Here is a 17,502-nt window from a genome sequence, read left to right on the forward strand (position 1 = left end):
TCAAAGAATAAGGGAACCCAAAGGATTGTTGGAGAATGAGCAACACTAAAATAGTTGAAACAGAACTATTACAAAAAAGACGATACAGCAGACAAACTCTTAGCAAGAAGATTGAAAAATGCAGATGTCAGACAGAATGGATTGATCTGGGAATATTTCGAGAGCTTTAGAGTGATTAATGTATGTACAACAGATGAGATGAGTGATTTACTAAAGATATCAGATTATCTATCCCCATGCCTATTCTTATGGAAGTGGACACAGCGGCCTGGATCGCATATCTCGCCAGAAGAGGTGGTCACAGCCATTATGGGACTGAAGGCACAGAGTGCGCCAGAGGAGTTGGATTCACTTGCGTCGTTCAAGCTTCGTATGAATATTCTGGACCTCTTTCTGTCAAAACATTTGAACAGCTTTATAATGGGGGATGAGCTGCCAGGAACCAGGAACTACAGTTCTCCCTAATGGAAATTGGGTAGATGATTTAAGAAAAACGTTAGACCTGATTTTTTGGTTTTCTGCACGCAAGTCAGGGTGTAGACTCCACACTGATCTTTTTTGATTCGGAGAAAATTTGAGATCTAGTGGAATGGGTCTTTTTAAGGGCGGTGATGCAAATCTTAGATCTGGGAGCCCACTTTAGGAGATGGAAAGATGCCCTCCATGCTAATCCCAAGGCCAGATTAATAGGGAAACATCGAACCTTTTTATTTGTGACCTAACGAAACTACATTTATTTTCTTTATTTTATTTTGTGACATCATCATAAGCAGTGTCCTGCCACAATGCACGCGCAAAAGAAAAGGGAGGATAGCCCGGGAGGATAGCTCAGCTGCAATGTGCTCGCCTTGGAAGCAAGACAACACGAAGCAACACATGTTCGATCCCCGGGTCTGTGATTAGAAACCTCTGGGTACTTAAACGGGTTATAAATATGCAACTAAGAAAAAAAAAACAATTATGCAACTAAAAAACAAACTATTCCTGTAACAGCGCATTGATGCCCGTGGGCTGTGTGAGCGCTTTAAAAATGCAAAACAAATAAAAATATTAATTTATCAAAATATTTTGTGACTTTCAGTTTTTCTGTATCAAGAGGAGCAAGTCAGACCAGTGCATGGCCCATTGTTGGGGAACAGAACTGTGAAAGGGAAACCGTGTTTCTGAAGCACCACCCATGAGCCAAATCTAAAAACAAGGGTATGATAAAATAACAAAAGGAGAATAAATAACTGCTTACTATATGAGCAAGGTAATTAACACCTCTGCTATCCCTCGGCCTTTTGTGCACGGGCTTAGATTTCCTGATACTACAACAGAAGAGAAAAATAATCATATAATCTGATATTATGGGGACTCTGCACTTTGCTTTTAAATTCTTCGACTGTAGATAATCATACTTTTAGAAGACAGGCAGCAAACCAGCAGGCAAGACTTCGCAAGACTTCGCAGAAAAAATACATGCAAAGAAAACGCAAATACAACGAATTGCACAACGGAATTTGCAATGCATTTCCATCCCATTTTAAGTAGTAGTTTGCTCAAACGTAGCCTCCCAAGGGCACACCTGTATTTTTTTCCTGAGGCACTGTTCTATTTGTGCTGGAATAGAAAACAAGAGCTGTTGCCAGATCAGAATTTAACCCCTTAACTGTAACTGCCACGGTATTACTCAAGTCTATGCAAAAAGGACGAGCACACTCGTCCTCGGTACTTAAATGAAAGGAGCTGTTAGAACAAAGCTGGCAGTGTTTCTAGTGAGCACTTGGCACTCAGCCATTCAGTATAATATGGGCGACCTGATGCTGCCAAAGACGCTGGGATAAAGCGTTCATGCAGCTTTAGGGCTAGAAACTTTAAAGCTCAACTGTGCCGAGGGTGCTTTGCAACAATGCCAACAATTGCTGTATAGATTTTTTGTTTCCCGCAGCATAAGCAATAGCCCTGCAGGATTAAGAGACTGCATTGCACGAGGAATGGAATTCTTGGCCGGCCTTTGCCCGTGCACTTCGTCAACTTTTCGAAGATGTTGCTAAATAGTTACTCACTCTGATGAGACAGTGTTTTTCGTTGTCAGCGTAGTAGCTTTAACTCGATGACAACACATAAATCTTATACCTTCTCACAGGATCAAGCGAGCCATCTATTTTAAATGATGTCGCTGCATTTTTAATACAAATGAAAAGGGTTTCTAAAAAGGACAGGCATAAGCAATCAGCAAAAGTGATGGTCCTAATGTATTGCTCTTGTAAAGCAATGCAATGTTTCATTGGACCTTCTCCCAGCTCCAGCGCTGCTTATCATCTCTCTTGGGCTTTCTACCGTATTCGCATGCTGTAGCTCTTCAGATGGATTTTCTGGAATTGTGGCGTCTGCTTCGAGCATTGGTCCGGAGGTTGGGGGCAGCAGGATAACCCTGGTGTCATGGGGGGCAATGTGTGGTGTGGGCAAAGGGCTACAATGCAGGGATATTCGCGGAGGCTGGAGAAGAGTGAACCTGTCACTAAATAATCTAATTTTTGTGGAAGGAAGGACAACACTGGCCTCACAGCACTCCCATCCCTTTCATGAGTTGGGGTGGTTTGGTGGAGAGTCTAGATGAACTGAGCTCTGGTGAAGAACATTTATTGGTCAGCTGTCACCCTAAGTCCCACAATTAAACCTCACCTCATTGTAAACTGCACTTTGATTGGTTTGCTCTGTGTGAGAGCCTGACTATCCATGCTATATTGAAAGTTGCAACATTGGAAGCAGACATCTTCTGAGGGTTTCATTGGCCTCATTGTTCCCTGCAGGCTGAGGAAGATATTGTGGCAAGGTAGCTCAGGTGTGCTGCATTTCCTACATTTTGACTTTGCTTTTCTGAAAATGGTAGATGAGCAGCTGAGCCCGTCTCAGCATGCCTGCATTTGCCTTTGCTTTTGGCAGGGTGTGCATGAGTGCCTGCATGCCTCTGGATATTTAAGCCTTGCCTTACATTATTTGCATGTGTGTGTATGCTTGCTTGGAAGAGCATGCCTCTGGAACGTCACAAGTATGTGTATTGTGTGTGTGTGCACACTCTTTTTGATGGTTTCCTCTGTGGGTAAGTGGGTGCTTCAGCACAGGTAGGAGTATGCTGTTGTTGGTGTGTGTTTGCGACTTTGTGCTCTTCATCTGTGTGTGACTGTGGGTGGGTATGTGCCTGTATGGGTGTGCAACGGTGTGCTTAGTAGGTGTACCAATACGTAGGTGTATATTTCCGGCTATGTGAATGCAGTTGATTCCCCGTTCAGGTCAAAATTACACCTTTATGAATGTGACATATTGAAATGAATACAACATGCATTGAAATGCAGTAGCTGCAAGGATTAAGTTCAAAACCCTCTGCATTGTCCACAAGGCCTTTTGGGGCCTCAATACCTTCAACTATCTCTTCCTAAATATCTTCCTTCTCGAGCCCTTCGCTCATTCGCCTCCAACTCCCTCATGGTCAGTTGCTTCTCAAAGCAATGAGTTGGTGGTAGATCTCTTTCTTAGGCAGAGGCCTCCCTCTTGAACAGCCTCCCTGCCTCTCTGAAACTTGAGGAGAACCATCTCTGGTTCCGGAAGCTTTCTCCCCTCCTCTCCCCAGCTGAACTCCTGGCTGAAACTGAACTTGCACTGGTCACTTGGCTACCCTCTGTTCTCGGGCCTAGGTCCCCTTCCCGCCTGTTGCACACGTGCACTGCCTCCCTCGCAACCCTCTGCATTTGGGGACTATTTTCTGTATCACTACAGCCCCTTACCAGCACCTGACGCCTGATGCCTGCACTTCCCATGCACTTGTCACCACTTGGCTGCACCTCTTACTTATTGTATTTATAGATTTTTATTTATTTTACTGTTATCCTATGCACTGCACTGCCCTCCCCCTTTCCTCTCGCACTTTTCCCTTTCCCCCCTCCTCTGCATTGTGCAATCTCAATGTCACCTGGCCTAATAAGATCGTTGTCTCTGTCCTCCCTCTGTTCCCCCTCCCTTGCCTCGTCGCGCCTTGAAACACTGTATAGGCGCGTTATAAATGCCATATCATATCATTGAGATGACTGTAACATATATTGAGATGTCTATAACATGTATTGAAATGAGTATGACATACATTGAAATTAAACCAATAAGACATGCATTGAAATGAATAGGACACCCATTGAAATTAATTTGACACATATTTACATGAATGAGAAATGCATTGGGATGGATATGACACCCATTGAAATGAATATGACACACATTGTAGTGAATGAGACATGCATTGGAATGAATATGACACCCATTGAAATCAATATGACACACACTGAAGTGAATGAAACATGCATTGAAATGCATATAACATGCATTGGAATGAATAAGACATGCATAGAAATGAATAGGACATGTATTTAAGTTAATTTGACACCCATTGAAATCAATATGACACCAACTGAAATCAATATGACACACGTTGAAGTGAATATGACCCCCATTGAAATGAATATTACACACATTGAAGTGAATGTAGTATGCTTTGTAACGAATATAACATGCATTGGTATGAATGAAACATGCATTGAAATTAATATGACACCCATTGAAATGAATATGGCACACGTTGAAGTGAATACTACATGCAGCGGAGTGAATATGACACCCATTGAAATGAATGTGACACACATTGAAGTGAATGTAGCATGCTTAGCATGCTTTGGAATGAATATAACATGCATTGGTATGAATGAGATATGCATTGAAATGAATATGACACCCATTGAAATTAATATGGCACACATTGAAGTGAATGCTACATGCACTGGAGTGAATATGACACAGATTGAAATGAATGTGACATGCATTAGAATTAATAAGACAATACCTCCACGTCCCTCTTCCTCGTCAGAGTACTTACCTTTGAATACATTCCGTGCTCACTGGAACTTTTTTCTTTTCAAGCTGGCCTCCTCTGGCCCCACCCCTCCTCGGAGGTATAACCTCCCAAACAACGAGTCCACAGCAGTTCTTTCGTTCCGTCCGGAACTTGTGAATCCACTTCGTGCTGGGCATTAGGGCCAATGGCTGGCGGCCCTCACTCTGTGACTCCTTTGTGGGGCTTGGAGGTTGCCCGGGTGTCAGGATGCCTGCCAGGCCCCCTGCAGCGCTGTGGGTTCCGGAAGATGGAGTCTGGTTGCCCAGTGCAAGTAGGATGTCCCCGTTGGCCTCTGCAAGTTGGCCATTCTGCTGGCTTAGGGCCGTGGGATTCTGTGCCCTGAGCATCAGTAATTTGTTTGAAGATGGTGGTGGAGCCTGCAGGTCTCCCGTGGTGGCCAACAAGCTTCCTTGCACCTGTTCGGAGTACAGGTGTACTCTTACTTGGATGACTGGTTGATCAAGGCCAGGTCTTGGCTCCAGGTTTGCCCATCTTTGACTTGTCTGTCGGGCCCTGTGCAGGTGGGGGTTCTTGCTCAATCTTCTTAAATCTCACTTCTCCCCTTCTCAGACTCTAAAGTTCATCAGTGCACAGTTCTGCACCAGGGGGGGAATGGTTTGGCTCCTACTGGACAGGGCCTACCAGGCTCCAGTGTCTCCTGTAGACTGTTTTTGACAGGGATTGGGATTCAGCCAGGGAATTGCTATGTCTCCAGGGGCACATGACTTTCTGTGTTTTTGTGGTCCCCTAGGCGCGGCTGCATTTGAGACTGATGGTGGCTGATCTTCTGTTCCATTGCCAACCGGCATCTCTTCAGTTCAAATGTCTGATCCTAGTGGCGAATCCCCTCCAGAAGTCCCTCGGGTGGTGGTTGGTCCGGTCCCATCTCTGGAGGGGTGTGCCCTTATCCCCAGCTTGCCGATCATTCTTACCACTGACACCATCAGCCTGGGCTGGGGGGCGACTCACCTAGACTTCTCATCAGGCAAGGTGGTCTTCTCAGGACCAGGAGAGGTCCTCCAATTGGAAGGAGTTGGCGGTCATTCTAAGGGCTTTGGTGGCCTTCAGGTCATCGAACCAGGATAGGGATGTTCTGGATCGGACAGACAACACCTCAGCTCTGGTTTACATCAACCATCAAGGAGTAGAGGGTCCCACTTCCTGGAGGATCTGGCTTTGTCCATCAGGACATGGGTCGAGGCACACCTGCTCTCCTTGAGAGCGATCCATATCTGGATGGTTGTTATGGTCTCTGGGGAGATGTCTCTTCATCCCAAGGTTTTTCAGGAGGTGTGTTGGAGGTTCAGGCATCCCTGGATAGACCTCTTTGCCTCCCCCTGCAACTCTCAACGTCCCCGGTTTTGCTCAAGGTCTCCATCCTCGGGGCTGGGGGTAGGCGCTCTTTCCTTGGCTTGGCACCTGGAGTTTCTTTATGCCTTTTCTCAAATTTCCCTGATTCCGAAGGTCATCAACAGAATTAGATTGTTTCTGGGGTTGCTTATCCTGGTGGTCCCTTACTGGTCTCGGTGAGGATGGTTCCCGGGACTTCTGGAGATGCAGTTAGTTCCTCCTTTGGTGTTCCCCAGAGGCCGTCTCCATTGCAGGTGGTCAATCTCCCTTTCTCCGCTCTCATCCTTTGAGGGGTATGGAAACTGAGAGCAGGGGTCTCCAGGCATTAAGGCTTTCTGCTGCCATGTCTGGGACAGTTGCAAGGTGCATCAGTCCTCTACACTTAAGTCCTATGACCATCATTGGGCTAATTTTCTGGCTTGGTGTTCCCCGGAGGTTTTCCTGGGACTGGAGTGTGGCTTCCCGTTTCGGCAATTTCTTCATGAAGGGGTGAAGAAGGGGTTGGTGGTCTATACTCTCTGTTCTCACTGGGTGGCCATTCAGGCTTTCCAGGTTTCCTTGGCCACTCAGCTGGGAGGGAGGTCTCTGGTCTCGATGCTCTTGAAAGGGGTAGCAGATTCTCATTATGTGGGCCCGGTTGGGGGATCCCCGTGGGACCTTCCTTTAGTCCTGTCCATGTTGCAGAAACCTCAATTTGAGCTCCTGGAGGAGGTGGAGCTGAAGTCATTGATGCTGAAGACTACCTTCCTGATTGCCATTACTTCGGCTCAGTGTTTGGAGGCAATTGGGGCCCTCTTGCATAGGCCTCCATTTCCGGTGGTCCAGGAGGAGGCGCTGGTGCTGCACTGTGACCCCTCATTTGTGCCAAAGATTGCCTCTCGGTTCTATTGGTCCCAGGAGGTGGTTCTCCCGGCTTTCTATCCTGCTTTGTCCTCTCCTGAGGAGGAGGCTTGACACTGTCTGGATGTCAAGTGGGTGGTCTTACATTATTTGTCCTGGACTGAGTAATTTCGTCTCACTGACCATCTCTTAATCACCTTTGGGGCGGGGGACTGTGGTCGCTGGTCTTCCACTCCAACAGTTAGTCAGTCAATTAAATCTTTGATTCTGCAGGCCTATGAGTCTGTGGACCTCTGTCCCGCAGGTTGGGTACAGGGTCGGTACACAAGAGGGCTGCTGCCTCCTGGGCATGCCTATGGTGGGTATTTGCTGAGCTGCCACGTGGAGGGGCCCCAGTCTACTTCGGCTGCGGCCGCGACGGGATAATGCATCCTGCCAATGTTGCGGGCGGTGGGACGGGGCCCCGGCAGGGCCCCGGCTCAGCCCCACTTTTTGGAGACTGCCGGGGCCCAGCCCCGGCAGGCCCCGGCCCACTTTAAGCACTGGATCCTGGACCCCACCCCAACCCCTCTGCCAGCTTTCCGGCCATCCCACTCCCTTCTCTTTGGATGCAGCCAGAGTGCCATTAGTTCTTTTTTTCCACTTCCACTACTGCACATACACATTCCCCAGAATTGTACAGCACGTCCATTAACCCTCTCCTCCTTTGCATGCATAGCCTGTTCTTGCAGGGGTGAGTTGTCAGATCGCCTTGGGGTACCTGGTCGCACTAATGGAGAGGGGTAGATTCAGGGAGTGTGGTTCAGGTACTCAATCCAGGACATGGGGTGCATCTGTGATTTTTCTGTAGGGACGGATGATGCATGTGCGATACACAGCCTAATTTGTCAGATTTCTGAAGCAGGTGTGTTCACCCACTGGATTATTTTACTGGTGCACTGGTGCATGCCATCAAACATAAACTGTTCTTGCAGGACCTATGCCCAGCAAGTTCAGAGAGTTGTGTAATCACCAGTGGTACCAGGTGGCACCAACAAAGTGGGGTAGATGTAGGCAGTGTGTATTAGGTACTGAAGTCCAGCCTCCAGGATGCGAGATGCCTCTGTATTGCAGGTCACACATGATACCACAACATTTCTGCACCAGGTGTAGTCACCCATTGGGTTATCTTACCAGTGCATGCTTTCTAGCATAGCCTGTTCTGGTAAATGATAGGGAATGCAGCTAAATAATCAGAAACCGTCGCCGGGTGCCAGAAAGTGGTGGTGTGGTGGCTGTCGTGTGCACTGTCCACTGACAGAGGGTTCCACATTGGGATGATGAACAGGCAGCTTGCTGCATCATAGGCTGGATGCAGTCATTTCTATACCTATAGAATGATAACATAAATGCAAAAATACAGAGTTGCATTCATATCCAATCACACACACACTCTTACATGCACAGTCATGTACGCACAATGATATCAACAAACACACATATATGAATGCGACATGACAGGCATCTAAAATAACCTAGAACTTTCCCTGCTCCACTACATTTCCACTAGCTGGTACCCGGTGGCAATTTCAGATTATTTGCTACATTCCCTATTGTTTACCACCAGTAAAAGATAGGGAATGCAGCAAAAATAAATAATCTGAAACCAAACTGTCAGCCCGAGTCCTCAGTGCAAGTCCAGCGGGCGCTAGACTTCGCTACCATGTTAACAGGCTCTCTAACTTACAGCCTGTTCAAATGGAAGCACGTAACAAATGGAAATTCATATCTATCGACGTTACATTAATTTCAGTGGATGTCAAATTTATTTCAATGCATGTCCTATTAATTTCAAAGCATGCTCGGATTAGTTTTACGAATACTATTAATTACTCATAATCTGACATACTTACCTTTGAGTATGTTCCGTGCTCACTGGAACTCATTCCTTTTTAATCTGTCATCCTCTGGCTGCCTCTTCCCTCCTAAGAGGTATAACCTCTCAACCAACCATCCCAAGGCAGTAATCCTAAACCCAGGCATGGGAACCTTCATCCAGCGGGAGGGAGGGAAGAGAAATCCATACTAGGGCAAGGAAGAGCAGGACTAGGAGTAATGAAGATTACCGATAAGTGATCTGAGCATTACTTCCACATACCTCTTCCTCGTCCAAGTACTTACCTTTGAGTTGTACCAAAGCAGAAACAGGAAGGACGCCCATGCCCATCACTAAAGACACATACACCAAGGGTAATGTAAAACCCAACCAACACCAAGTTATTCAAGGAACAGCAAAAAGCCAGAGGCAGGCTGACCACGACTCCTCCCACAACCTCATCCAGAGACAGCCTCCAGAAAACCCAGACCACAGAAAGTATACTGGGGCCTCTCCACGTTTATTTGGTAATGCCAAATGAATGTGTTGGGTGTAGCCCATGTGGCATCTCAGCAAATGTCCAACAAAGGTACCTCTCGCAGTCACGCCCAGGAGGCAGCCAGTCCTCTTGTGGACCGACCCTGGACCCGCCCTGCAGGACAGAACTCTGCAGACTCATAGGCCTGCAGAATCAAAGATTTAAACGACTGACTAATCGTTGGAGTGGAAGACCAGAGACCACAAGTCCCCACCCCAAAGGTGACTTTGAGATGGTCATTGAGTCGAAATTATTCAGTCCAGGACAAATAATGTAAGACTGCTCACTTGACATCCAGACAATGTCAAGCCTCCTCCTCAGGAGAGGACACAGCAGGAAAGAAATCCAGGAGAACCACCTCCTGTGACCAATAGAACCAAGAGGCGATCTTTGGCACAAATGAGAGGTCACAGCGCAGCACCAGCACCTCCTCCTGGACCACCAGAAATGGTGGCATGCAAGAGGGCCCAATTTGCCCCAAACACCAAGCCAAAGTAATGGCAATCAGGAAGGTAATCTTCAGCATCAACCACTTCAACACTACCTCCTCCAGGGGCTCAAATTGAGGCTTCTGCAACATGGACAGGACTAAAGGGAGGTCCCACGGGGATCCCCAAGTGGGCCCACAGAACAAGAATCTGCTACCCCTTCCAAGAGCCTCGAGACCAGAGACCTCCCTCCCCACTGGAGGGGACCAAGAAACCCAGAATGCCCGGATGGCCAGCCAGTGAGAACAGAGAGTAGAGACCACCAACACCTTCTCCACCCCTTCATGAAGAAATTGCAAAAATGGGAGCCTACACTCCAGTCCCAGGACACCCTCCGGGGAACACCAAGCCAGAAAATTAGCCTAATGATTGTCATAGGACTTAAGTGTAGAGGACCGACGTGCCCTTAGGACTTTCCCAGCCACCGCAGCAGAAAGGCCTAACGCCTGGAGACCCCTGCTCTCAGTTTTCATACCCCTCAATGGATGAGAGAGGAGAAAGGGGCATTGACCACATGCAATTGAGATGGCATCTGGGCAACACCAAAGGAGGGGCTAACTGAATCTCCAGAAGGCCCTGGCACCATCCCCTCCGAGGCTAGTAAGGGACCACCAGGTAAACACCCACGGAAACTATCAGATAGGAATCATGGGAATTGGAGAAAAGGCATAAACAAACTCCGGGGGCCAAGCCAAGGAAAGAGTGCCCAGACCCCGGGGGACAGAGTCCTCAAGCAAAACTGGGGAAGTTGAGGGTTGCAGGGCGAGTCAAAGAGGTCCATCCAGGGATGCCTGAACCGCCAGCACACCTCATGAAAAAACATGGGACGAAGAAACATCTCCCCTTAGACCGGAAACACCCTGCTGAGCCAGTCCACAGTCACATTGTCCACCCCCCAGATATGCACCGCTCAAGGAGAGCAGGTGAGCTTCGAACCAGGTCCCAATGGACAAAGCCAGATCCTCCAGGCAGTGGGACCCCATACCCCCTGATGGTTGATATAAGCCAGGGCCAAGGTGTTGTCTGTCCGATCCAGAACATCCTTCCCCTGGATCGAAGACCTGAAGACCACCAAAGCCCTTAGAACAACCACCAACTCCTTCCAATTGGAGGGCCTTTCCTGGTCCTGAAGAGACCACCTTGCCTGATGAGAGATGTCCAGGAGAGTTGCCCCCCAGCCCAGGCTGCTGGCGTCGGTTGTAAGAATGATCGGCAAGCCTGGGGGATAAGGGCACACCCCTCCGGAGATAGGACCGGACCAACCACCACTGGAGGGACTTACAGAGGGGAGACGCCACTAGGATCAGACAGTTGAACTGAAGGTATGCCGTTTGCCAATGGAACAGAAGATGATGCACCAACAGTCTCAAATGCAGCTGCGCCCAGGGGACCACAGAAACACAGGAAGCCATGTGCCCCTGGAGACATAATGGTTCCCTGGCCGAAGCACAATCCCTGTTAAAAACAGTATGCAGCAGACACTGGAGCCCAGGAGGCCCTGCCCAGTGGGAGATGAACCAGTCCCACCCTGGTGCACAACTGTGCGCTGATGAACTTTAGAGTCTGAGAAGGGTACAAGTGAGATTTCAGAAGATTGAGCAATAAACCCCACCTGCACATGCCAGACAGGCATGTCGAAGATGGGCCAACGTGGAGCCAAGAACCGGCCTTGATCAACCAGTCATCCAAGTAAGAGTACACCTGAACTCCGGATAGGTGTAAGGAAGCTTGGTGGCCACTGTGGAAGACCTGCAGGCTCTGCCACCAGCTCCCACCAAATTACTGATGCTCAGAGCAGGGCACAGAATCCCCTGCCCATAAGCCAGCAGACTGGCCAACTGACAAATGCCGACGGGGACACCCTGCTTGCACTTGGCTACAACACTCTATCTGCTGGAACCTATAGCGCCCTAGGGGACCTGGCAGGCATTCTGACACCCGGGCAACCTCCAAGCCCCAAATAGGAGTCAACTAGTTAGGGCTAACAGCCGCTGCCCCTCCTGCTCTTCTCAGAGAGGATTCACCAGTTTTGCAGGAACAAAAGAATTGCTGTGGGCTGGTTGGGTGGGAGCTTATACCTCCTGGGAGGGGTGGGGCCAGAAGAGGCCATCTTGAAAAGAAAAAAGTTCCAGTGAGCACGGAATGTACTCAAAGGTAAGTACTGGGATGAGCAAGAGGGATGTGGAGGTAATGTCTTATTCATTTTAACGTGTGTCATATTAATGTCAATGCATGTTACATTCACTTCAACATGCGTCTTAATCATTTCAATGGGTGTCATATTCACTCCAATGCATGTCTCATTCATTCCAATGCATGCTAGATTCACTTCAATGTGTGTCAAATTAATTACAATGGGTGTCGTATTCACTTCAATGTGTGTCATATGGATTTCAATGGGTGTCATATTTACTCAAATGCATATCCTATTCATTTCAATGCATGTCTTATTCATTCCACTGCATGTTATATGCATTTCAATGCATGTTTCATTCACTTCAATGGGTGTCATATGCATTCAAGGCATGTTATATTTATATCAATGCATGTTACATTCACTTCAATGTGTGTCATATTCATTTCAATGGGGGTCATATTCATGCCAATGCATGTTCTATTCATTTCAATGCATGATACTTTCACTTCAATGTGTGTCCTATTCATTTTAATGGGTGTCGTATTCATCCCAATCCTTGTCGTATTCAATTCAACGTGGGTCATATCCATTTCAACGGGTGTCATATTCATTTCAATGCATGTATTACTCATTCCAATGCATATTATATTCACTTCAATGTATGTCATATTCATTTCAATGTTTGTCATATTCATTTAAATGGGTGTCATATGCATTCCATTGCATGTCGTACTCACTTCAATGTGTGCCATATTCATTTCAATGGGTGTCATATTCCATGTGTGTCATATTCATTTCAATGGGTGTCATATGCATTCCATTGCATGTCATACTCACTTCAGTGGGTATCTCATTCATTTCAATGGGTGTCCTATTCATTTCAATGCATGTTTTATTTGTTTAATTTCAATGAATGTCATACTCATTTCAATGCATGTTATAGTCATATCAATGCATGCCTTACTCATTTCAATGCCTGTTGTATTCATTGCAATATGTCACATTCAAAAAGGTGTAATTTTGACCTGAACGGCTTCCCATAAGTCCTTGGCACTTAAATTAAAGGTGCTGTTAAAACAAAGTTGGCAGTGTTTCTAGTGAGCACTTGGCACTCAGCCATCCAGTATAATAAGGACGACCTGATGCTGCTTCAAAGGCTTGTGCCAAAGACACTGGGATAAAACGCTCATGCAGCTTTAGGGCTAGAATCTTTAAAGCTCAACTGTGCCGAGGGTGATTTGCAACAATGCCAACAATTGCATTGCATGAGGAATGGAATTCTTGGCCGGCCTTTGCCCGTGCACTTTTTCAACTTTTCGAAGATGTTGCTAAATACTTACTCACTCTGATGAGACAGTGTTTTTCGTTGACAGCGTAGTAGCTTTAACTCGATGACAAAACATAAATCTTATACCTTCTCACAGGATCAAGCTAGCCATCCATTTTAAATGATGTCACTGCATTTTTAATACAAATGAAAAGGGTTTCTAAAAAGGACAGGCATAAGTGATCAGCAAAAGTGATGGTCCTAATGTATTGCTCTTGTAAAGCAATGCAATGTTTCATTGGACCTTCTCCCAGCTCCAGCGCTGCTTATCATCTCTCTTGGGCTTTCTACCGTATTCGCATGCTGTAGCTCTTCAGATGGGTTTTCTGGAATTGTGGAGTCTGCTTCCAGCATCGGTCCAGAGGTTGAGGGCAGCAGGATAACCCTGGTGTCATGGGGGGCAATGGGTGGTGTGGGCAAAGGGCTACAATGCAGGGATATTCGCTGAGGCTGGAGAAGAGTGAACTTGTCACTAAAGAATCTAATTTTTGTTGAAGGATGAACAACACAGAGCCTCACTGCACTTCCATCCCCTTAATCATGTGGGGTGGTTTGGTGAAGAGTCTAGATGAACTGAGCTCTGGTGAAGAAAATTCATTGGCCTGCTGTCACTCTAAGTCCCACAATTAAACCTCACCTCAATGTAAGCTGCACTCTGATTGGTTTGCTCTGTGTGAGAGCCTGACCATCAATGCTGTATTGCACAATGCTGTATTGCAACATTGGAAGCAGAAATCTTCTGAGGGTTTTATTGGCCTCATGGTGCCCTGCATGCTGAGGAAAATATTGTCGCAAGGTGGCTCAGGTGTGCTGCATTTCCTACATTTTTACTTTGTTTTCCTGGTGATGGTAGATGAGGAGCTGAGCCCGTCTCAGCATGCCTGCGTTTGCCTTTGCTTTTGGCAGGGCATGCATGAGTGCCTGCATGCCTCTGAATATTTAAGCCTTAAAATGTTTGCATGTATGTGTATGCTTACTTAAAAGAGTATGCCTCTGAAACACCACAAGTGTGTGTGTGTGTGTGTGTGCACTCCTTTTGATGGCTGTCTCTGTGGGTAAGTGGGTGCTTCAGCGCAGGTAGGAGTATGATGTTGTTGATGTGTGTTTGTGACTTTGCGCTCTTCATCTGTGTGTGTGACTGTGGGTGGATATGTGCCTTTATGGGTGTGCAACTGTGTGCTTAGTGGGTGTACCAATATGTAGGTGTGTATTTCTATGTGTATGCAGTTGTTTCCCATTTAGGTCAAATAGACATCTTTTATGAATGTGACATATTGAAATGAATACAACATACATTGAAATGCAGTGGCTGTGAGGATTAATTTCAAAACCCTCTGCATTGTCCACAAGGCCCTCTGGGGCCTCAATACCTTCAACTCTCTCTTCCTAAATATCTTCCTTCTCAAGCCCTTCACTCATCCGCCTCCAACTCCCTCATGGTCAGTCGCTTCTCCAAGCAACGAGTTGGTGGTAGATCTCTTTCTTTGGCAGGAGCCTCCCTCCGGAACAGCCTCCCTGCCAACTTGAGGAGAACCATCTCTGGTTCCGGAAGCACCTCAAGACCTTGCTCTTTGCTTCTGCTTTCTCTCCTCTCCCCTGCTGAACACCTGGCTGAAACTGAACTTGCACTGGTCACTTGGCCACCCTGTGTTCTACAGCCCAGGTCCCCTCCACGCCAGTTGCACACTTACACTGCCCCCCTGGCAGCCCCCTCCCTGCACTTGGTGGCTGTTTTCTGTATCATTACAACCCCCTACCAGCACCTGACACCTGATGTCTGTACTTCCCCTGCACCTGCCACCACTTGACTGCACTTCTTATTTATTGTATTTATAGATTTGTATTTATGTTACTGTTATCCTATGCACTCCACCGGCTGCCCCCCCTTTCCCCTTGCACTTTTCCCTTTTCCCCCTCCTCTACACTTGTGTGATCTCAATGTCACCTGGCCTAGTAAAATCGTTGTCTCTGTCCTCCCTCTGTTCCCCCTCCCTTGCCTCGTCGCACCTTGAAATACTTGTGTATAGGTGTGTTATAAATGCCATATCATATATCATATCATATCATTGATATGACTATAAAATGTATTGAGATGTCTATAACATATATTGAAATGAGCATGACATGTTTTGAAGTGAGTATGACATACATTGAAATTCAACGAATAAGACATGCATTGAAATAAATAGGACACCCATTGAAATTAATATGACACACATTGAAGTGAGTATGACATGCAATGGAATGCATATGACACCCATTGCAATGAACATGACACCCATTGAAATTAATATGGCACACATTGAAGTGAGTATGACATGCAATGGAATGCATATAACACCCATTGAAATGAATATGACACCAATTGAAATGAATATGGCACACATTGAAGTGAATATAATATGCCTTGGAATGAGTAAGACATGCATTGAAATGAATAGGACATGCATTGGAATGAATATGATGAGATCCATTGAAATGAATATGACACATGTGGAAGTTAATAGGACAAGCAATGGCATGAATACAACATGGATTGGGATGAATATGACACTGATTGAAATGGATGACACACATTGAAGTGAATGTAACATGCATTGAAATGAATAGGACATACAATCGGATAAATATGAGACCCATTGTAATGAATATGGCACAATTTGAAGTGAATACGACATGCAATGGAAGGAATATGACACCCATTGAAATTAATATGACACACATTGAAGTGAATACGACATGCAATGGAATAAATATGACACCAATTGTAATTAATATGACACACATTGAAGTAATTATAACATGCATTGGAATGAATAAGACGTGCATTGAAATGAATATGATACCCATTGAAATGAATATGACATGCAATGGAATGAATACGACATGCAATGGAATGAATATGATACCCATTGAAATGAATATGACACACATTGAAGTGAATGAGACGTGCATTGGAATGAATATGACACCCATTGAAATAAATATGACACACATTGAATTGGATGTAACATGCATTGAAATGAATAGGACATGCATTTGAGTTAATATGACACCCATTGAAATCAATATGACACACGTTGAAGTGAATATGACACACATTGAAGTGAATGTAGCATGCTTTAGAATGAATATAACATGCATTGGTATGAATGAGGCATGTATTGGAATGAATATGACACCCATTGAATTGAATATGACACACATTGAAGTGAATGAGAGATGCATTGGAATGACTATGACACCCATTGAAATTAATATGACACACATTGAGTTGGATGTAACATGCATTCAAATGAATATAACATGCATTGGAATGAATGAGGCATGCATTGAAATGAATATGACACTCATTGAAATGAATATGACACATATTGAAGTGAACAAGACATGCATTGGAATGAATATGACACCCATTGAATTGAATGTACCATGCATTGAAATTAATATAACCTGCATTGGAATGAATAAGACATGCATTGAAATGAATATGACACCCATTGAAATTAATATGACACATATTGAAGTGAACGAGACACCCATTGAAATGAATATGACACACATTGAGTTGGATGTAACATGCATTCAAATGAATATAACATGCATTGGAATGAATAAGACATGCATTCAAATGAATATGACACCCATTGAAATTAATATGACACATATTGAAGTGAACGAGACACCCATTGAAATGAATATGACACACATTGAAGTGAATGAGAGATGCATTGGAATGAATAGGACATGCATTTGATTTACTATGACAGCCATTGAAATCAATATGACACCCATTGAAATCAATATGACACACGTTGAGTGAATACAACACCGATTGAAATGAAAATGACACTCATTGAATTGGATGTACCATGCATTGAAATGAATATAACATGCATTGGAATGACTATGCTACCCATTGAAATGAATATGACACATATTGAAGTGAAGGAGACATGCATTGGAATTAATATGACACCCATTGAAATGAATATGAAACACATTAAAGTGAATATAGCATGCTTTGGAATGAATTTAACCTGCAT

The sequence above is a fragment of the Ambystoma mexicanum genome, chromosome 10, assembly GCF_040938575.1.
Source record: "Ambystoma mexicanum isolate Mex_15411 chromosome 10, UKY_AmexF1_1, whole genome shotgun sequence".
In the NCBI taxonomy this organism is placed as follows: domain Eukaryota; kingdom Metazoa; phylum Chordata; class Amphibia; order Caudata; family Ambystomatidae; genus Ambystoma; species Ambystoma mexicanum.